The sequence below is a fragment of the Daphnia pulex genome, chromosome 7 (assembly GCF_021134715.1).
Source record: "Daphnia pulex isolate KAP4 chromosome 7, ASM2113471v1".
NCBI lineage: Eukaryota > Metazoa > Arthropoda > Branchiopoda > Diplostraca > Daphniidae > Daphnia > Daphnia pulex.
The window spans coordinates 6,470,900-6,477,949 of record NC_060023.1 but is presented as its reverse complement, the minus strand read 5'-3'; the positions used below and the strand labels follow the sequence as shown (position 1 = coordinate 6,477,949).

General features: G+C 35.7%; 1 long non-coding RNA gene across 1 annotated transcript; it reads left to right on the top strand.

The window, feature by feature from the left end:
- Positions 1-5,833: 5,833 nt before the first annotated feature.
- LOC124197620 lies at positions 5,834-6,444 on the top strand. Its single transcript, XR_006876277.1, has 3 exons — positions 5,834-6,023; positions 6,094-6,120; positions 6,208-6,444. It is a non-coding gene; the product is annotated as an uncharacterized LOC124197620 (long non-coding RNA).
- Positions 6,445-7,050: the final 606 nt, after the last annotated feature.

Here is a 7,050-nt window from a genome sequence, read left to right as displayed (position 1 = left end):
TAACAGAAGTGGGCCTAACTGGAAAAACAATTGGGAGAAGAATAGCGGTGGGCGATTCAACAAAAATTTAAATGTTTTGATGTAACCTGTACCCTCTTTCAAAAGATCTGAGGCTTGCCAGGGTATACGCCCACCACCTTAACTTTTTTGCTTATAATTAGCTAGAATACAAGGTCAACACATAGTTAGTTGATGCTCATCTTCATTCCCAATAATTACAATTGTCCATCGCAAGCTTCGCTTGCTCGAACAATTTACAATTGTTTGTTCTATGCTCTGTCCCGCCAATTTTACGGAAATATGGAATATCACTTTTTCATAAGACAAACCGTGCCAGACCATTTGGAGTTCAACTCAAACTTCTTTTAAGAGTTTCACATTACCAAGCACTTCTTTACCAATTAAGGTATTTTGCCTTGCGTGTTTTTTTACAAACTAATACTTGACAAATGATTGCAATTTCTTTTTTTTTTAAGTTAGAGAACTTTGAAAGGAATGCACCTACGGTGAACATTTTGTTCTTGCTGCGTTTTCTAAAGAGTTCAAAGTTAGTTCCATTATCTTTCCTTTCTAAAGAGTTCAAATTCAGCACCATTTCTTTCCTTTTTGCGAGAGTTTAACCATTTTTTTTTATTTCAACAAAATGTTTTTTTTGTGAGCCCCTTTTGGTCGTTCAATAATTAAAGCGTTAATATTCTTGGCAGGTAACTGTGAAGATTCTTTAACCCAATGGAAGTCACACAGTTGTTGAGTATCAAGGAATTCTTCTTCCCGCTGTTCAAGTAGCATAGAACAGTTAAAATCATTATTACAGTGTAGCTGCTATTGGGGGAGGAGTTAATCCAGGTTAAGATCACTTGTCAAATTCTGTTGAAAAAGTAGCTGACGACGTTGGACCGAGGAGGAAGTCATGGCGGTGTAAGCTATCAAATCGTTATGGAATGTCAGGTAACACATTTGAAGTTGAATTTTGAAAGTGAACGCGATTTCTGAAGCCCTGTTGTTGTTAGCCCTTTGGCATCTACCTTTTCTACAACCGTTTATGTTTTGAGCCCTAATTTCTTGAGCTCTTTAATAAGTTATTTCGTCAGTTTCTTTGTCTGTATCACCTTTATGAGCCTTCTGGAATTGAGTCCGTTGCTGAACCTTTTTTTTTACTTTTTGAGTCTTTACCTTTTTTAACTCTTTCTGTGAACCAAGAAGTTTTGTATCTACTTTACTCTTGCTCCAAGTTATTGCAAGTAAAGTTATTGTCGTTGCTCAAGCAACAATAAATATTTTGTGCAACGGAGACTAATCGACACGAGTTTCTCAACTAATCGACTCTCTTACCAAGCGCGTCTGCTGCTACAAAGTGTATTCCAACGACTGCTGCTTTGCCGCGATGGATACAAATGTTAAACAAGATGTAGAACAGCTCTACAGTAGTCCTACTCTGAATATATCATTAGTCGATTATTGAATGTTGGGGATTAAAAGAAAACATTTACCACCAGTATGGTTCGGTTTGGCACATTTCCGCTGCAATTTTTCAATGAATACTGCTAAAGGATTATCAACACAATGGCAGTGAATATTCCCGCTACTATCTACCCAATAGTATGGGAATGCTTTCTGTTCAGGGTTGTGACGGAGGTAATTATTATGCTTGGCATTTTTTCCCAAAGATAAATATCCAGGTTTTTGGTTGTTTCTATTTTCTTGAAGAATTTTTTCCTGTCTTTTCTCCTTATGATTCTTTTCAAAATTTTTAGGACAATTTTCTTTTTCCATTGGAAGGAATTTTTGTTGTCGTGTCTTTTCTTCGAGTTTTCTTATCTTATCTTTTCCTTCGTATAGTTGCCTTCGTATTTTACCATGGTGGCAAAACCAATAAATTAAATGGTTTTCTATGAAGTTTTGTGGGCAGAACTTCACATCAGCAACTTAAGTAAGCTTTATTTCTGAGATATTTCCTTGTAAGGTAGATAGAATCGTAACAAATTTGACACGTAATGCCTACGGGTAGGTCAAAGAAATCACAAACGATAAAAGCTTTCATATTAGCTTGTGTAGGAATGGCGGAATGAAGATCTTTAGGTAGTGGTTGAAGATCATTACCTGATAGGTCATCTGTAATGGAGAATATTTCAGATGTAAAAGAAAAATCTCATGGCTATCGGTAAGCACACTATTTTAATATGTAGTTTCACACATTGAAACAATTGATCACATTTTTTCTTGTTCACACGGATTAAAAACCGATGTTACCCTTAACCATGTTGAGAACCTCGTTGTAGATGACGTAATTTTGAAGTTTTTTCATCAATGAAGATGTCTTTTTCTTCTGGGTTTCAAGTGTTTTTATGCCATTTTTGTTGTGGTCACACAACACAAAATTTGTATGTAAAAAGTGTCTTTGCTCAGTGTTCCCTCTAGCTTCCTAGGTATATTTAAAGTCTCAACGAACTGTGGCTATGATTATTTTAATTTCATTTTATAAACTCTATACTTAATCATAGACATGTGTATCGTAGAAACCTGTATTGTTGACTACAAATACAATTCTCATACCGTTTTTTGTCGCTTTCCGCTTTATTTTTTTTCGCTCACCCTTCATTCACCTTTAATAATTGCTGACTTTTATATCAACAAAAGAGTAAAAAGCACGAATCTTTATTAATAAATTGTCATTTAATATTTTGTCCAGTTGCCGTCGTTTTCTACGATTAGACGAAGCCTGGAAATAATAGAATAAGGAAGTTTTCCCAATTAATTTGCATTTGGTCGGTACCCATCCCAAATTGAATGAACCCTATCAAAAATTTCATCCGAATTACGAGGTCGGAAAAATTCGCAATCCTTGACCATACCACCCCAAACTTTCTCTATTGCGAAAATATCCACTCCCTTAGCTGGTCTGTAAAGCAGATCAAAGTCGGATCAAAATAAGGATTATCATCAAACACAAACTTGATAATATTGGTTTCAGGAATGGGCGTTCTATCCTGAACAAATGGAACGTACATCCTCGGGAATCTAAATCTGTACGGAGGGAAGCAGGGAATTTTTAAGGATTTCCAAATATATTTTGGATGTAATTTTTTTTTTATACGGACAAAATCACTACCAACACTTCCGGAAAACCAAGCCTAGACAGGGACAGATTTCCTTCCGCTACGGTCATTAAACTTTACGTGGTTTTATTAAAGCGGGTCCCATCATGCCGGTACTCAAACACTCGGCCGCACTAATACGATCTAATATTTAATTTATTGTTAGATGCAGTTTACCGGTATTATAAGAATCACACTTAAGATAAACCGAATGTTTTTTCGTTGCTAAAAATCTAATTTTCCCAGAACGCTTGGGTTTTGTTCATGAAGTGTAACTCAAATTCAAAGCGCAAATTTGCGTGCACAGACGTCAAAATCTATTTTCACATAGAAGTCAAAAACAATTTTCGTGCAGCTCGCCACGGGTTAATTCATTTCCGTTTAAGAATAAGGATGGTAGTTTTTAAGATTCACAGCCACATTAACGACATCTAGAAATATTGAGTTTCTTTATATTAGTGAGATTACTTTTCTTACCCTTACCTTTAATTTCTTGTGCTGTTGTGATTAGCTTAATTTCCATCGCTAGGACTATATTATCTTCATCTTCCGTGCCTACCCGAACTAACTTGCCTAACCTTTACGTCACCTGTTTCACGATACCATGTTTGCCAAAACTCACGGTCACAAATTACCCTAATCGGCCACTAATAAATCCAACCGACATCCTATCGTTGGAATATGCAATGATAGCCCCACGTTCTTTTTCGTTTAAATTTTTTCTGTCGTTGATCAGCACGAAACAAAGCGACTTAAAACTGATTTTCTCGCACTAAATGAATTCTAATTGCAGACAGCCGCATAATTTCCCCCGAAGTTTTGTGTGATCATTTCTGGGTCACGCCTTTAATCAGACTTGAATAAGAAAATCATTACCCTTCCTATAACCATTTCCATAATTTTAGGAGGGATAGTATGAGCAATTATAAGTAACCTTGGGGCTTCTTGTTACCGCTTGGCTTTTAAGGCAACTAGAACCCAGCATTAACATTAGATATAAAACGACTAGCTCTGAATCCTGTGAATATCTGTGCTAGTTACTGGGTGCGTTTCCCATGACTACTTCAAGAAAATTTACTTAACATTAACCAGTATTTCACTGTGCTAGAGAGTGTGGTCGTGACCAAAGGAACTATCGTTTACTCCTTTATTCCCGTTTATTCATCGCAAACGGTAAAAGGAATGGATTCCTGCCAATTAGGGGAGACTGGAGTATACTGGGACACCGGGTCAAAAGGGACAGTAAGGGGAAAAATAGTAGATGTTAATAAAATTAAAAAAAACTTTTAGTATGTTATTAAAATACGTATAATCTACTTTGGCATGACATTTGGCTGAGTTTTGTCAATAACTGTATGAGTAATTGACAAAACTAAAAAAAACGGTTTTTTTAAGTTATTTTGGTCTCCGCCATTTTATGTTTATAGAAACAAATAAACGCTTATGGCATGTAAATGTAATATGTAAATGAAGCTAAATCATTTCTTGATCGTTAGAAACAATAATTTTAGATCAATTAGTTTAGACAGTATTAACTTTAAAAAAAAAAGTCTTAATCCGGAAATCGGGACAGCTGTTTTTGACTAATTTGGGACAGTTACGGGCCAATCAGCGTACAGCATTTTAAAGAGGCTTGATTTCCTGACCTGGCAACGCAGGATATCCTACTCCTCAATAAGGGTTTTTGTATGTATAAGAAAAAAGGTTCATTAACACAATAATCAAATTTAAATATTTATAAACTCAAAGAGTCTATGCAGTGGGACACTTTTTCAATTTTTTGTCAATTTTCTTAATGAATTTTAAGGCGAAAACAGAGGACATCCCTCACCACCCACCCCGGTGTCCTCACTTACCCCAAAAATTAGGCTCCTCTCACAAATCTGAGTAAACTTTAAAGGTCTTTTATGGGGAAATGGTTTATTATTAAATTATATAAAAAATATGGGGGGTACATTACAATATGGAATACATAAAAACAAAATTTTAAAGAAATTAAATGATTAGTTTGGGAGATATAGGGGGAAAACGAAAACCGTCCCGTCTTACTCCAGTATCCCCTACATGCCCAGCATTTAGTGGCCCGACAAGAAGTTCGGACATAATATACCCGTGACTTTAATTTGATGACAATTCATTCACGAATTCAACAAGGCAGGTCCATTTATCGATAATTTAAATGAATTTTGGGGGAAATGGGAACATCAACGGAAATCGTTTATAGGAAAAGAACTTTATGTCCTGTCTTCCAACGTTGCATTTTTACGGGCGAATTTTTCAAATATAGAAGAACAATACAATGCTTTGTAAAGTCCAGTTTTCATTTTGTTTATTTATTTATCTGTTAACGATTGTGGCACTGCGGGAGGTACGTCGATTGTTAGAGTTTAGAAAAGCATTAACAATTATTTTGGGAAGTGTATGGTATAGTGGCTAGCCTCTGCCGGCCTCTGCGAAAAATATAGCATGAAGTTAGCTATAAACTAAGTAGGAAAACGACTGGTGTTATGTGTGGTTATAGCTGAATTTTAGCGAGCTAGTTTTGCCCCCACTAACTTACTTTTTGCTTAGTGGTACTAAGTGTTCGAATATTTAGCTAGTTTTATTGATTTACCTTGAAAATAAATTTAAAGCTAACTTAATGATATCATAATAATAGTATACTGAGCATGTTAATCTTTGACCTGTGTAAGCTTTTTTGAGTTAAGAAACAAGTTACAAAAAAGAGATAAATTTTCAATAGACCTCTTGCACCGTGCGGATAGCAGGATTCTTGTAGTCCGACAACGCTGCAATCCGCCATATTGAGAAAACCACACCCTTTTTTAACACTGTCTCTTATGGAAGTATTTTTTCAAAGTGTTTTTTCTCTTAACTGGATAACAACTTCGACCAAAGAAAAGTATTGAAAAATACTATATCATTCAGGTAATCCGTAGCATGTAAGTTTTCCACTATTGAAGTAGTGGAAGTCATATTAATTAAATGTTTTGTACAGGGCATATGGGCATTGTTTACATACTATGTAAGACCCAAACATGTATTGTTTACTTATAATTTTTAACATTTTCCCACTGAGACACTTGGTAATTCATTTTTCTTAATTATTTAGATTGTCATGTGTGACGAGGTATTGGTGCGGCTGTGCTAGAATTTACGATACTTCACGGACATTTTTGCGACGGCCTGGCAGCCGTCGAAGCGAAAAAACATTGCTTTGCTTGTTTCTGCTATGTTCTGCACGAACATCGTCTTTACGTATGTCTCTTGGAATAGGGGTAGATACATGAAATTTAGATCTGTCACCGGGTTTTTTACCACCAACTTGATCGCATCATTCTTCAAAGAATCCACGTGAACCGGTAGCTAGACTAGCTAGAGGAGGTGGAACATTTTTTTTCTCTGGGCTCATCCGCCGGTAACACAATTTTTGGCTTTAAAGCCTTTCCTTTACTTCGTTCAAGAGTTATGATTTTTTTTATTTCGTTATTATTCCCCATGTCTTTGGTACACGCTCTCCCTCTCCAAGCGAAGGGAGGGTGGGAGAGGGAGGGAGGGAGTGTGCGCCCGCACCAAAGGAATAGGGAAAAAAATTAAAATTAAAAAATTCGCAACTCTCGAACGGGTTGTGGAACAATAAGTTTCATTCTTTGAATATGTGTTCTTCATACTCATATCTATAACTGGTACAAATTTGGTGCATCCGAAAGACCAGATCGGATCTGCTGATCATGAAATAAAAAATGTTTGAACGAAGATTACTACAAGAAGACAAAACATTTTTGCTATAGGTAATAAATACACAATCAAAAAGAGAAAAAATGATTTTTCTTATCGTCATTTTTTCATAATATTTAACATCATACAAGTGACCCGTGCAGTAATTTAAATTATAAAACGCGCCAAACATTTATATAAAAAGTGCAAAACTTTAACATTTTGTAAAAGGCTTAGT